Genomic DNA, 13,973 nt, shown 5'->3' on the forward strand with positions numbered 1-13,973 from the left:
TTATGGATATATTGGTGACATCCTTGACAATAAGTGCTATATGCTATTATGTGTGAATATTACTGTCTTTGCCTAAAATAATTGTAGAATGATGCTGACTTAATTTAATTATTATTTTATGAGACTTCATTGTAAGTCCTCGTCTCCTTGCCAAATAGAAAAAATATTTGTTGCCTGAATATCTAACAATTATAATTTTTATCAGAATCTGTCTCTTTTTGTCTCAATTAACTCTATTGATAATATGATTCTATTCAATTTACTTTCTTGCTCATTCTTCTGTCTTATTATTTGGTTACCATTTAAAACACAGAACTTGTTTGGGCATATATTCATCTTTTGCCTCTAATAACCTTCTTTATTTTCCTTTTCATTCATTGCTTTTCATTTGGAATAGAAGAAAGGTAAAAGTTCTGGTAAAGTTAATGACAGTGACAATCAGGAAGTCAAAAAGCCCATGAAAGCTACACAGCAAGCTCAGTCTCCAAGACAAAATCTACACACAAGTGTGCTTGAAGCAATCACAGAAGGAAACCATGCCAAATGTAGCACCAAAGTCATTAACAATGAGAAAAAATCAACTGGCAAAAAAAATATAATAGCCAAAAAGAAACAGCCAACAAGAGCGAATGTCAGTGGTACAATAAATGAAAGGCAAAGTAATGATGAAAACATTTCAAAACAAACTGAAGAAGTAGCAGCAAAAGAAGGAAAAAGAGTATTAAAGTGTGCCAGGAAAACCAATGGAGAAGACAGTAGTGATGTCAGGAAAGGTTTACGTACTCATACAGACTATAGAATTAATAAAGAAAATACAAGAAAGAGTATAAAAGACTATAAGTCAATGAAATGTTTACTACTAAAAGAGGAATTAGATAAAAAAGAGAATCAAGGGGAACAAATTAAACCCAAGTTTGTGCCTTGTGAAGAGCAGCTATGGGGTGATTTAGTGGGAGAAGTAAACGCAAAGACAGGAGAAACTAAATCACAAAAAAGTAATCTGAAAGTTATCATTAGGGGAACTGAAAGGACCACTATCGAACATAAATTAATGAAAGAAGGCACAGGTACAGAGGAAGAAAACAGAAAAGAAAGTGAAGAGCTGAAGGTTGCATGCAGAACATTTTCTAGAGATACTGAAGGAGATGAGAAAGGTGGTGTATGCAATCAGGAACAACCTGTGGAGAGTATAGTCTTCAGTAAAACTATAAGTGAGGAAAAGGCTGAAGAAATGGGAGATGATGCTGCAGAAGTAATTTATAACCAAAGGAATATAACTGAGCAAAACCAGACAGAAGCAAGAGAAAGTTGGATAGTAGCAAGGGAAGAAATTGAAACACGGCATGAAGTTGATATTGATGAAGAAAATGGGAATAAAGCGAATGAGAAAAAAGACAAGAGTACAGAAGCTAATGTGGACAAAAAGACTGGAAGAAACCAAGTTTATGAAAGAGACTTTCAAACAAGTGGAGATGAGATGAATAAAGTGGAAGTTCAGAGTAGGGTAGATGAACAGGAGGAGGAAGAACAGCAAGAAGGTGGAAATAGAGTAGGGAAGGAAGAAGGTGTGAACTGTGATGATGAGAAAGATGGAAGAAAGGAAGCTCTTGAAGTGGAAGGAGAAGGAAAGAGCAGGGAAGAGGAGGAAATTGAAGGCAGGGAAGATGAAGAAGAGGAAGAAGGTCAGAGTGGGGATGACAAGGAGGATAGAGAAACCAAAGCAGGTATAAACAGAGAAGGCAAGCGTTACAATGATAAACAGAAGAAAAGTGAGAGCAGGGAAGTTAAAGAAAAAAGAAACAAATGCAGAAGCAAGTCTATCAAAAGCACTGAAAATAAACTCATAAAAAATGAAAGGGAAGACAACAGAGAGGAAAAAGAGGAAGAAGGTCTAAGTGGGGAAGGGGCAGAGGAGAAAGAAGATGAGGACAGGGAAGAGGAAGAGGAGGTAGATGAGGGTGAGGAAGAGGGAGAGGGCAAAGAGGAGGACGAGGAAGAAGAAGGTGAGGAGGAGGATGAGGAAGAAGGTGAAGAGGAAGAAGGTGAGGAGGAGGAAGAAGAAGAGGAGGAGGAGGAAGAAGAAGAGGAGGAGGAAGAAGAAGAGGAGGAGGAAGAAGGTGAGGAGGAGGAAGAAGAAGGTGAGGAGGAGGAAGAAGAAGGTGAGGAGGAGGAAGAAGAAGGTGAGGATGAGGAGGAAGAAGAAAGTGAGGAGGAGGAGGAGGAAGAAGGTGAGGAGGAGGAGGAGGAAGAAGGTGAGGAGGAGGAGGAAGAAGGTGAGGAGGAGGAGGAAGAAGAAGGTGAGGAGGAAGAAGAGGGTGAGGAGGAGGAGGAAGAAGGTGAGCAGGAGGAAGAAGAAGGTGAGGAGGAGGATGAAGAAGAAGGTGAAGAGGAGGATGAGGAAGAAGAAGGTGAGGTGGAGGATGAGGAAGAAGGTGAGGAGGATGAGGAAGAAGAAGAAGAAGGTGAGGACGGGCTGGAGGAGGAGAAAGATGAAGATGGGGATGAAGTGGAGGAAGATGAAGATGGAGAAAAGGTGGAGGAAGGTGAGGGTGGAAAAGAGGGGGAAGAGGAAGGTGAGAGTGAAGAGGGGAAGGAAGAAGGTGAAGATGAAGATGAGGAGAAGGAAGAAAGTGAGGAGGAGGAAGAAAGCAAGAGTGGGAAGGAGGAGGAGGAAGAAATAGAAGGCGAGGGTGGGGAGGAAGAGGAAGAAGAAGGAGAAGGTGGGGAGAAAGAAGAAGGTGAAGGTGGGGAGGAGGAAGAAGGTGAGGCTGAGGAGGAGGAAGAAGGCGAAGGTGGGGAGGAGGAAGACAGCGAGGGTGGGGAGGAAAAGGAGGAAGAAGGTGAAGGTGGGGAGGAGGAGGAGGAAGGCAGCAAGGAGGAAGAGGAGGAAGAAGGCATAGATGGGGAGGAGGAGGAAGAAGGCAACAGTAAGGAGGAAGAGGAGGAGGGTGAGGAGGAGGAGGAAGGCAAGGGCGGGGTAGAGGAAGGTGAGGGTGGGGAGGAGGACGATGAAGGCAGGATGGGGGAAGAGGAAGAAGGCAAGAGCAAGAAGGAAGAGGAGGGGGAGCAAGAAGGTGGGGTGGAGGAGGAAGAAGACAAGATGTCGGAGGTGGAGGAAGAGGAGAAGGAGGAATGTAAAGGTGGAATGGAGGTGGAGGATGGTAAGGAAGAAGAGGAAGAAGGTGAGGGAGGGGAAGAGGAGGAGGAAGAAGGTGAGAATGGAGGAGAGGAGAGGGAAGAGGAAGATGGTGAGGGTGGAGATGAATGGGGGGAGGATGGTGTTGGGAAAGTAGGGAAGAAGGTAGAAGCGGAAGGTGAATTTGGTGAAGAGGAAGGTGAAAGTGGTGAAGAAGAGGACAAGGAAGGTGAGGGTCGAAGTGGGAAATATGAACGTGCAAAGAATAGAAGAGAAATTGAAGATGAGGAAGGGGTGAGTTTTGAAGAGGAATCTGATGCAGAGAATTTTGAAGACATCAAGTGTGGGGGAGGGAGAATTAGCAATGGAGGGAATGGGGAAGATGATGAAGCTGAAATTAATGAAGTTGAAGATAAGGATGAAAAAGATGATGAATTTGCAGAGGGTGTGGAGGCTGAAAGCATTGACGCAGATAACGAGGGAATAAATGTGAATAAATATGAAGATAATATGAGAGGCAATGATGAAAGACAGAAACCCAAAACTAAAAGAAGCAAGTTTGTTTTGAAAGAACACATAGGTGGAAAACAAAATCAGAATGAAAAGCCTGGTGTAAATATGGGGAAATCTAACTCCAAGCAGTTTTGGAATAATGTGCTACCTCATTACTTAACACTGAAATAAGAAGTGAAACCAAGCACGTTAGAAAGTTATAAATTTGGTTGTTGTGCTCTACAGTTGCTCACAATACGTAATTTGGGTAAACACGTGCCTTCCTGCTGCTGTTCACTCCTAATTCAAAATCCGTATTCTTCTGTTTACGTTTCCTTTTTTTCTCTTGTGTCTTTCATGCATTAACAAGTGTTATTTATTGACCAATGGGGTTTTATTCTTTGGTTTTTTGCATGGTCGGTTCCTTTTAATTTCTAATATATCATTTTTCACATCATACATGTTCCTTTTATAATTTATTAAATTTGTGCCTTTTAATATAATGGTCCAGAAAATGCAAACAGAATAAATGACATAGGTTGGTATTATTTTACGGGAACCAAAGCAAGAAAATTAGATCGCATTACGCCACATTTAATTTCTGCTTTTCATGAATATGATAGGCTGTAAAACAGGATTTTGTTCTAATTCTGTCAACTTCTTCTGGAGTGGCCAACGTTAAAATAATGACAAATGTACCACAGTGAACATGAAGTGGCTTAGAAACCTCTCAATCAAATTAGCATTTGGCCTAAGGAATGACAAAATGTTGGATATGGTCTGAAAAGGAGCTGTTAAACCAGAGTCTGTAAATTGCACTTAAGGTAAGCTGGATAGTAGAGTATTAAGGTCAAGGAATCAGAATCAGTCGACAGTAGCACTTTTAAATATTTTAAATATTAAAATGGTAAAATCTGAGTGTCATAATATAATTAGGAACTTAACTGTAAAACCCAAGTCGCAAAGACCACCTAAGCCAACAGATGAAAGCAGGTGAAAGATGATAATAGTTCACAGCGGAATAATGATGAGCTTCATTGGCTGCATTGGATAAGTGTCCAAGAACGAATGCCAATGGCAATAGTAACATACAGTAAACAAACCTCAAAAATTAAGAGCAGGAATAGAAAGTATTTGTTTCAAATACTTTTATATCTGAAATAGTCATCAGACCAAGAGCACCGAGTAATGTATAGCAGAGGGGATAGTTGAAAAAGCAAAATATGACAACAGCATAAAGGTAACTCCTATACTTGCCAGCTCCTGCATTCACAGTCTTTCTATCCCCTCCCTTGAGCCCAAGTAGAATATCTACAATTTGAACCATTCCTGTCTCCCAAAAAGGGCGTTCACACAAAATTCCCACAAGAAGCGGAGAGTGCTTTAATTCCATACTACCAATAAATACATTTTTTATGAATGATATTTCGAAGAAAATGTACACTAGTAGCTTCTGTGCTAATTCTGTGCTACCCGGACGGCTGGTATGTTGCTTGAGAGTGCAACGTATTATCATTTCAATATATTACCATTTCAAAAAGTTAGATTGTTGCAGGATTTTTTTAGTTCAGGAGAAATGTTTCACAAATATGATTTCTATATGTATACCTATGAATAGCTGCCTTCCAAGTAGAACATAGCTAATCATATGATAAAATGTTTTTCATTATACAAGGTAGAGTAGCATTAGCCAAATTAATGATTACATGTACTGTATCTGAGATTTATTAACTTGGAAGATGTTGTAGGCTTTCTCATGGCATTTACCTATATTTATCATCCAAAACACCATAGGAATGCGATAGAAAATCTTTGAATATTGCAGTGTTTCATGCAATTAAGCAGCAGCAATCTGTATTTGTATCTGTCTATACTTAGAACTGTTGTCAGAGTTACTAATCGATGTGTAAACAATATATATATTTTCTTACTTTTGTACATCTGCATAATGTTATTCACATTTCACAAATTATGTTTGAAATGATGCTGAAAATCCTATACTGTGTGCAATGGATTCCAGTTAATCAGGGCAGCTACTTATTTGGGACAATTCTTAAAGACCGAAAACTAATTAACAAAATAGCTGTGGTTTCCTTTGTTTATTTGGAACACTGTGCCTCTTAATTGGGACAGGAGATTGTTGCTGAACGGTTTCTAACAAGCGTCAGACACATGCGCTTTTGTGGTCATTAGACAATACACCATGCTTAGAGCAAACAGTTCTTAAATAGTGTTGGTTGCCTGTGCATGTGTTCAAAAATCAATGACACTCCTCTTGATGTATTCTCCCTAATGCAAACTGAAAGTCTCCTTAATATGGCAGAGATGCTCCATAGGGAAACCAGAAAGGACCCCACACTGTCTCCGGTCTACATGCCATCCAAAATGGATGGAACGTGCAGCAGAAATCCCAGATCCCCCATTTTTAACAGTGCCTGGGTGAACTTGCCTTGATGGAGGTTGCCTTATGTGGGGATTGAGAATCACTGTACCATGCAAATTGAGAGCTAGAGTCTTAGAGGAGCTACATACCAGTCATTCAGGTGTAGCCAAATGAAGGTGTCAGCTTGATGTTTTGGTGATCAGCGGTAGATCAGGAATTCAAGGACCTTGCTGTGCACTGTTTGGGATGCCAATACGTCCAGAAGATGCCAAGAGCAGTACCTCTCCTTTCCAAAAAGTAGCTTGCATTGCTCTGGGAGAGGACTCATCTGGATTTTGCAGACCATTCACAGGCACAAATTTCTTGGTAGTAGTGGATGCAGTTACAAAGTGGCATGAAGTATTCCCAATAGCCTCCACTACACCCTTGCACACACGGTTGATGTGTTGATGAGCCTCTTCTCAAGGACTGGTGTTCCAGAACACTTAGACAGTGACAATGGACCATAGTTTGTTGCAGAACAGTTTCATTCATTCCTGAAAATGAATGCAATAAGACATATTACATCTGCACCGTACTATTTAGCGACAAATGGCTTGGCAGAAAGGTTTGTCCAGAGTCTAACGAATGCATTGCGAGCAATGTCAGCAGAACACACTACAGTGACACTGAATCAGAAGCTTGCCAATTTCCTCCTTTCATATTGCAATGCAGCCCACTCCACAACCAACAACTCACCAGCTATGCTGCTTCTGTATCATTCCTTGTGCTCATGCTTGGATCTCCTCAAACCCACTCTCAGAAGAAGTATGCAGGACGAACAGCTGAGACAAAGTGAAGTCTCCTCAAACAAGGAGGTTCGATATTTCACTCGTGGATAAGGAGTCATGGCGAGGGACTACAGAGATGATCAAAAGTGGATACTTGGGAAAAATTAAGGACAGAACGGGACCACTCTCCTACACAGTGAAGATTGCATCTGGGAACGACACATTGATCAGCTGAGGAGAGCATAGTCAATTGTTAGAGAAGAACCACTTCTTGCAGTCCCAGAGTCAGCTCCTACAACCACCATCAAGGAAGCCCCAGAACCTGAGATTGTTTCACAGCCATGTCTTACCTGCCAAGCAGAGTGATCCATCTTGTCAGGAAAGATGTTATTCCACAAAAGTGAGAAAGCCTCCACAGCAAATAAATCTTTAGGACTCAATGGAACAATTTAAAATTTACAATGCTGTGGATGTCTATATAGATCCACAAACCTGCCTGTCCTGGCCGACCTATTGTCTCAGCTTGCTCCTGCCCCACCGAACTCGTTTCTGCATACCTCGACACGGTTTTATTCCCCCTTGTTCAATCCCTTCCTACCTATGTTCGTGACACTTCTCACGCTCTTAAACTTTTTGATGATTTTAAGTTCCCTGGCCCCCACCACTTTATTTTCACCATGGATGTCCAGTCCCTATATATTTCCATCCCCCATCAGGAAGGTCTCAAAGCTCTACGCTTCCTTTTGGATTCCAGACCTAATCAGTTCCCCTCTACCACCACTCTGCTCCGTCTAGCGGAATTAGTCCTTACTCTTAATAATTTCTCCTTTGGCTCCTCCCACTTCGTCCAAACTAAAGGTGTAGCTATGGGCACCCGTATGAGTCCTAGCTATGCCTGCCTTTTTGTTGGCTTTGTGGAACAATCTATGTTCTGTGCCTATTCTGGTATCTGTCCCCCACTTTTCCTTTGCTACATCGACGACTGCATTGGCGCTGCTTCCTGCACGCATGCAGAGCTCATTGACTTTATTAACTTTGCCTCCAACTTTCACCCTGCCCTCAAGTTTACCTGGTCCATTTCCGACACCTCCCTCCCCTTTCTAGATCTTTCTGTCTCTGTCTCTGGAGACAGCTTATCCACTGATGTCTACTATAAGCCTACTGACTCTCACAGCTATCTGGACTATTCCTCTCCTCACCCTGTCTCTTGCAAAAACGCCATCCCCTTCTCACAATTCCTCCGTCTCCGCCGCATCTACTCTCAGGATGAGGCGTTTCATTCTAGGACGAGGGAAATGTCTTCCTTTTTTAAAGAAAGGGGCTTCCCTTCCTCCACTATCAACTCTGCTCTTAAACGCATCTCCCCCATTTCACGTACATCTGCTCTCACTCCATCCTCCCGCCACCCCACTAGGAATAGGGTTTCCCTGGTCCTCACCTACCACCCCACCAGCCTCCGGGTCCAACATATTATTCTCCGTAACTTCCGCCGCCTCCAACAGGATCCCACCACTGAACACATCTTTCCCTCCCCCCCCCCCTGCATTCCGCAGGGATCGCTCCCTATGCAACTCCCTTGTCCATTCGTCCCCCCCCATCCCTCCCCACTGATCTCTCTCCTGGCACTTATCCGTGTAAGCGGAACAAGTGCTACACATGCCCTTACACTTCCTCCCCTACCACCATTCAGGGCCCCAAACAGTCCTTCCAGGTGAGGCAACACTTCACCTGTGAGTCGGCTGGGGTGATATACTGCGTCCGGTGCTCCCGATGTGGCCTTTTGTATATTGGCGAGACCCAACGCAGACTGGGAGACCGCTTTGCTGAACACCTACGCTCTGTCCGCCAGAGAAAGCAGGATCTCCCAATGGCCACACATTTTAATTCCACATCCCATTCCCATTCTGACATGTCTATCCACGGCCTCCTCTACTGTAAAGGTGAAGCCACACTCAGGTTGGAGGAACAACACCTTATATTCCGTCTGGGTAGCCTCCAACCTGATGGCATGAACATCGACTTCTCTAACTTCCGCTAATGGCCCACCTCCCCCTCGTACCCCATCTGTTACTTATTTTTATACACACATTCTTTCTCTCACTCTCCTTTTTCTCCCTCTGTCCCTCTGAATATACCCCTTGCCCATCCTCTGGGTCCCCCCCCCCATCTTTCTCCCTGGGCCTTCTGTCCCATTATCCTCTCATATCCCCTTTGCCTATCACCTGTCCAGCTGTTGGCTCCATCCCTCCCCCTCCAGTCTTCTCCTATCATTTCAGATCTCCCCCTCCCCCTCCCACTTTCAAATCCCTTACTCACTCTTCCTTCAGTTGGTCCTGACGAAGGGTCTCGGCCTGAAACGTCGACTGCACCTCTTCCTAGAGGTGCTGCCTGGCCTGCTGCGTTCACCAGCAACTTTGATGTGTGTTGTCTATATAGTAGTTGTTTTATGTGTATGTATGTACAGTGCCTATAAAAAGTATTCACCCCCATTGGAAATTTTCATGTTTTATTGTTCTACAGCATTGAATCTCTGTGGATTTAATTTGGCTTTTTTGACACTGATCAACAGAAAAAGAATTTTGTGTCAAAGTGAAAGCAGATCTTTAAAAAGTGATCTAAATTAATTACAAATATAAAACACAAAATTATTGATTGCATAAGAATTCACCCCCTTTAATATGACACACAAAATCATCACTAGTGCAGCCAATTGGTTTTTGAAGTCACATGATTAGTTAAATGGGGATCTGTTTTTTGGAGACCTGTGTGCAGTCAAGGTGTTTCAATTGATTGTAGTAAAAATACACCTGTATCTGGAAGGTTAAACTGCTGGTGAGTCAGTGTTGTAGCAAAAACTACTCCATGAAGATAGAAGAACACTCCAAACAACTCTGCAAATAGGTTGTTAAAAAGCACAAGACTGGAAGTGGATACAAGAAAATTTCCAAGTCACTGGATATCCCTTGGAGTAAGTCAGTCATTAAGAAATGGAAAGAATATGGCACAGCTGTAAGTCTGCATAGAGCAGACTGCCCTCAAAATCTGAGTGACCGTTCAAGAAGGGGACAAGTGTGGGAGGCCAAGAGATCTGTGACAAGCCTGGAGGAATTACAAGCTTCAGTAGCTGAGATGGGAGAGACTGTGCATACAGCTGTTGCCCAGGTGCTTCACCAGTTGCAGCTTTATGGGAGAGTGGCAAAGAGGAAGCCACTGTTGGAAAAAAAAACTCACATAAAATCTCGGCTAGAGTTTGCCAGAAGGCATGTGGGAGACTCTGAGGTCAGCTGGAAGAAGGTTCTATGGTCTAATGAAACCAAAATTGAGCTTTTGGCCACCAGACTAAATGCTACATTTGGTGTAAGCCAGACACTGCACATCATCAAAAACACACCATCCCTACTGTGAAGCATGATGCATCTTGTTGTGGGAATGCTTCAGTGCACCAGGCCCTGGAAGGCGTGTGAAGGTAGAGGGTAAAATGAATGCAGCAAATTATATGGAAATTCTGGAGGAAAACCTGATGCAGTCTGCAAGAAAACTGTGACCTGGGAGAAGGTTTGTTTTCCAGCAAGACAAAGCCAAAGCTACCCAGGATTGGCTTAAAGATAACAAAGTTAATGTCCTGGAGCAGTCAAGTTAGAGTCCGGACCTCAATCTAATTGAGAATTTGTGGCTGGATTTGAAAAGGGTTGTTTACTCATGATCCCCATGCAATCTGACAGAGCTTGAGCAGTTTTGTAAAGAAGAATGGGGAAAAATTGCAATGTCCAGATCTGCAAATCTGATAGAGACCTATCCATATAGACTTAGGGCTGTAATTGTTGCCAAAGGTGCATCTGCTAAGTACTGACTTAAAGAGTGTAAATACTTAGGCAATCAATTATTTTTTAGTTTTATATTTGTAATTAATTTAGATCACTTTGTAGACATCTATTTTCACTTTGACAGAAAAGAGTCTTTTTCTGTCGATCAGTGTCAAAAAAAGCCAAATTAAATCCACTGTGATTCAAAGCTGTAAAACAATAAAACATGAACTAATTTGCAAGGGGGACGGGACCTGGAGCAATAGCGCAGTGAAAGAAGTACATGGAGTAAAGCCAGATCTTAGAGAGGCTTTGAGGAAAGAGAAGCAGAATAGATGGTGTAAAAGTAGTAAGGCAGAAGGTCTGAAGTGTGTGTACCTCAATGCAAGAAGCATCAGGAACAAAGGTGATGAACTGAGAGCTTGGATACATACATGGAATTATGATGTAGTGGCCATTACAGAGACTTGGCTGGCACCAGGGCAGGAATGGATTCTCAATATTCCTGGATTTCAGTGCTTTAAAAGGGATAGAGAGGGGGGAGAAAGGGGAGGAGGGGTGGCATTACTGGTCAGGGATACTATTACAGCTACAGAAAGGGTGGGTAATGTAGCAGGATCCTCTTTTGAGTCAGTATGGGTGGAAGTCAGGAACAGGAAGAGAGTAGTTACTCTATTGGGGGTATTCTATAGGCCCCCTGGTAGCAGCAGAGATACAGAGGAGCAGATTGGGAGGCAGATTTTGGAAAAGTGCAAAAATAACAGTGTTGTTATCATGGGTGACTTTAACTTCCCTAATATTGATTAGTTCCAAGAGTTTAGATGGGGCAGAGTTTGTTAAGTGTGTCCGGGACGGATTCCTGTCACAGTATATGGACAGGCTGACTGGGGGAATGCCATACTAGATCTAGTACTAGGTAATGAACCGGGTCAGGTCACAGATCTCTCAGTGGGTGAGCATCTGGGGGACAGTGACCACCGCTCCCTGGCCTTTAGCATTATCATGGAAAAGGATAGAATCAGAGAGGACAGGAACATTTTTAATTGGGGAAGGGCAAATTATGAGGCTATAAGGCTAGAACTTGCGGGTGTGAATTGGGATGATGTTCTTGCAGGGAAATGTACCATGGACATGTGGTCGATGTTTAGAGATCTCTTGCAGGATGTTAGGGATAAATTTGTCCCGGTAAGGAAGATAAAGAATGGTAGGTTGAAGGAACCATGGGTGACAAGTGAGGTGGAAAATCTAGAAAGGTGGAAGAAGGCAGCATACTTCGTCATAGTCATAGTCATACTTTACTGATCCCAGGGGGAAATTGGTTTTCGTTACAGTTGCACCATAAATAATAAATAGTAATAGAACCATATATAGTTAAATAGTAATATGTAAATTATGCCAGTAAATTATGAAATAAGTCCAGGACCAGCCTATCGGCACAGAGTGTCTGACCCTCCAAGGGAGGAGTTGTAAAGTTTGATGGCCACAGGCAGGAATGACTTCCTATTACGCTCTGTGTTGCATCTTGGAGGAATGAGTCTCTGGCTGAATGTACTCCTATACCCACCCAGTCCATTATGTAGTGGATGGGAGATATTGACCAAGATGGCATGCAACTTAGACAGCATCCTCTTTTCAGACACCACCGTGAGAGAGTCCAGTTCCATCCCCACAACATCACTGGCCTTACGAATACGTTTGTTGATTCTGTTGGTGTCTGCCACCCTCAGCCTGAGGTTTAGGAAGCAAGGATCAGATGGGTCTATTGAGGAATATAGGGAAGCAAGAAAGGAGCTTAAGAAGGGGCTGAGAAGAGCAAGAACGGGGCATGAGAAGGCCTTGGCGAGTAGGGTAAAGGAAAACCCCAAGGCATTCTTCAATTATGTGAAGAGTAAAAGGATGACAGGAGTGAAGATAGGACCGATTAGAGATAAAGATGGGAAGATGTGCTTGGGGGCTGTGGAAATGAGCGAGGTCATCAATGAATACTTCTCTTCAGTATTCACCAATGAGAGGGAACGATGATGGTGAGGACAATATGAGTGAGGTTGATGTTCTGGAGCATATTGATATTAAGGGAGAGGAGGTGTTGGAGTTGTTAAAATACATTAGGACGGATAAGTCCGTGGGGCCTGACGGAATATTCCCCAGGCTGCTCCACGAGGCGAGGGAAGAGATTGCTGAGCCTCTGGCTAGGATCTTTATGTTCTCGTTGTCCACGGGAATGGTACCGGAGATTGGAGGGAGGCGAATGTTGTCCCTTTGTTCAAAAAAGGTAGTAGGGATAGTCCGGACAATTATAGACCAGTGAGCCTTACGTCTGTGGTGGGAAAGCTGTTTGAAAAGATTCTTAGAGATAGGATCTGTGGGCATTCAGAGAATCATGGTCTGATCAGGGACAGTCAGCATGGCTTTGTGAAGGGCAGATCGTGTCTAACAAGCCTGGTAGAGCTCTTTGAGGAGGTGACCAGGCATATAGATAAGGGTAGTGCAGTGGATGTGATCTGTACGGATTTTATTAAGGCATTTATAGAAACATAGAAACATAGAAAATAGGTGCAGGAGTAGGCCATTCGGCCCTTCGAGCCTGCATCGCCATTCAGTATGAGCATGGCTGATCATCCAACTCAGAACCCTGCACCAGCCTTCCCTCCATACCCCCTGATCCCTTTAGCCACAAGGGCCATATCTAACTCCCTCTTAAATATAGCCAATGAACTGGCCTCAACTGTTTCCTGTGGCAGAGAATTCCACAGATTCACCACTCTCTGTGTGAAGAAGTTTTTCCTAATCTCGGTCCTAAAAGGCTTCCCCTTTATCCTCAAACAGTGACCCCTCGTTCTGGACCCCCCCAACATCGGGAACAATCTTCCTGCATCTAGCCTGTCCAATCCCTTTAGGATTTTATACGTTTCAATCAGATCCCCCCTCAATCTTCTAAATTCCAACGAGTATAAGCCGAGTTCATCCAGTCTTTCATCATATGAAAGTCCTGCCATCCCAGGAATCAATTTGGTGAACCTTCTTTGTACTCCCTCTATGGCAAGGATGTCTTTCCTCAGATTAGGGGACCAAAACTGCACACAATACTCCAGGTGTGGTCTCACCAAGGCCTTGTACAACTGCAGTAGTACCTCCCTGCTCCTGTACTCCAATCCTCTTGCTATGAATGCCAGCATACCATTCGCCTTTTTCACCGCCTGCTGTACCTGCATGCCCACTTTCAATGACTGGTGTATAATGACACCCAGGTCTCGTTGCACCTCCCATTTTCCTAATCGGCCACCATTCAGATAATAATCTGTTTTCCTGTTTTTGCCACCAAAATGGATAACTTCACATTTATCCACATTAAATTGCATCTGCCATGAATTTGCCCACTCACCTAACCT

At 43.3% G+C, this 13,973-nt stretch overlaps 1 protein-coding gene across 1 annotated transcript in view; it reads left to right on the top strand.

The window, feature by feature from the left end:
* The window catches only part of rpgra (retinitis pigmentosa GTPase regulator a), a 78,164-nt gene that overhangs the window by 37,199 nt on the left and 26,992 nt on the right, over positions 1 to 13,973 (top strand). The gene's annotated exons all lie outside the window — the stretch shown is intronic.

This window comes from Mobula hypostoma, chromosome 6 (assembly GCF_963921235.1).
Source record: "Mobula hypostoma chromosome 6, sMobHyp1.1, whole genome shotgun sequence".
NCBI lineage: Eukaryota > Metazoa > Chordata > Chondrichthyes > Myliobatiformes > Myliobatidae > Mobula > Mobula hypostoma.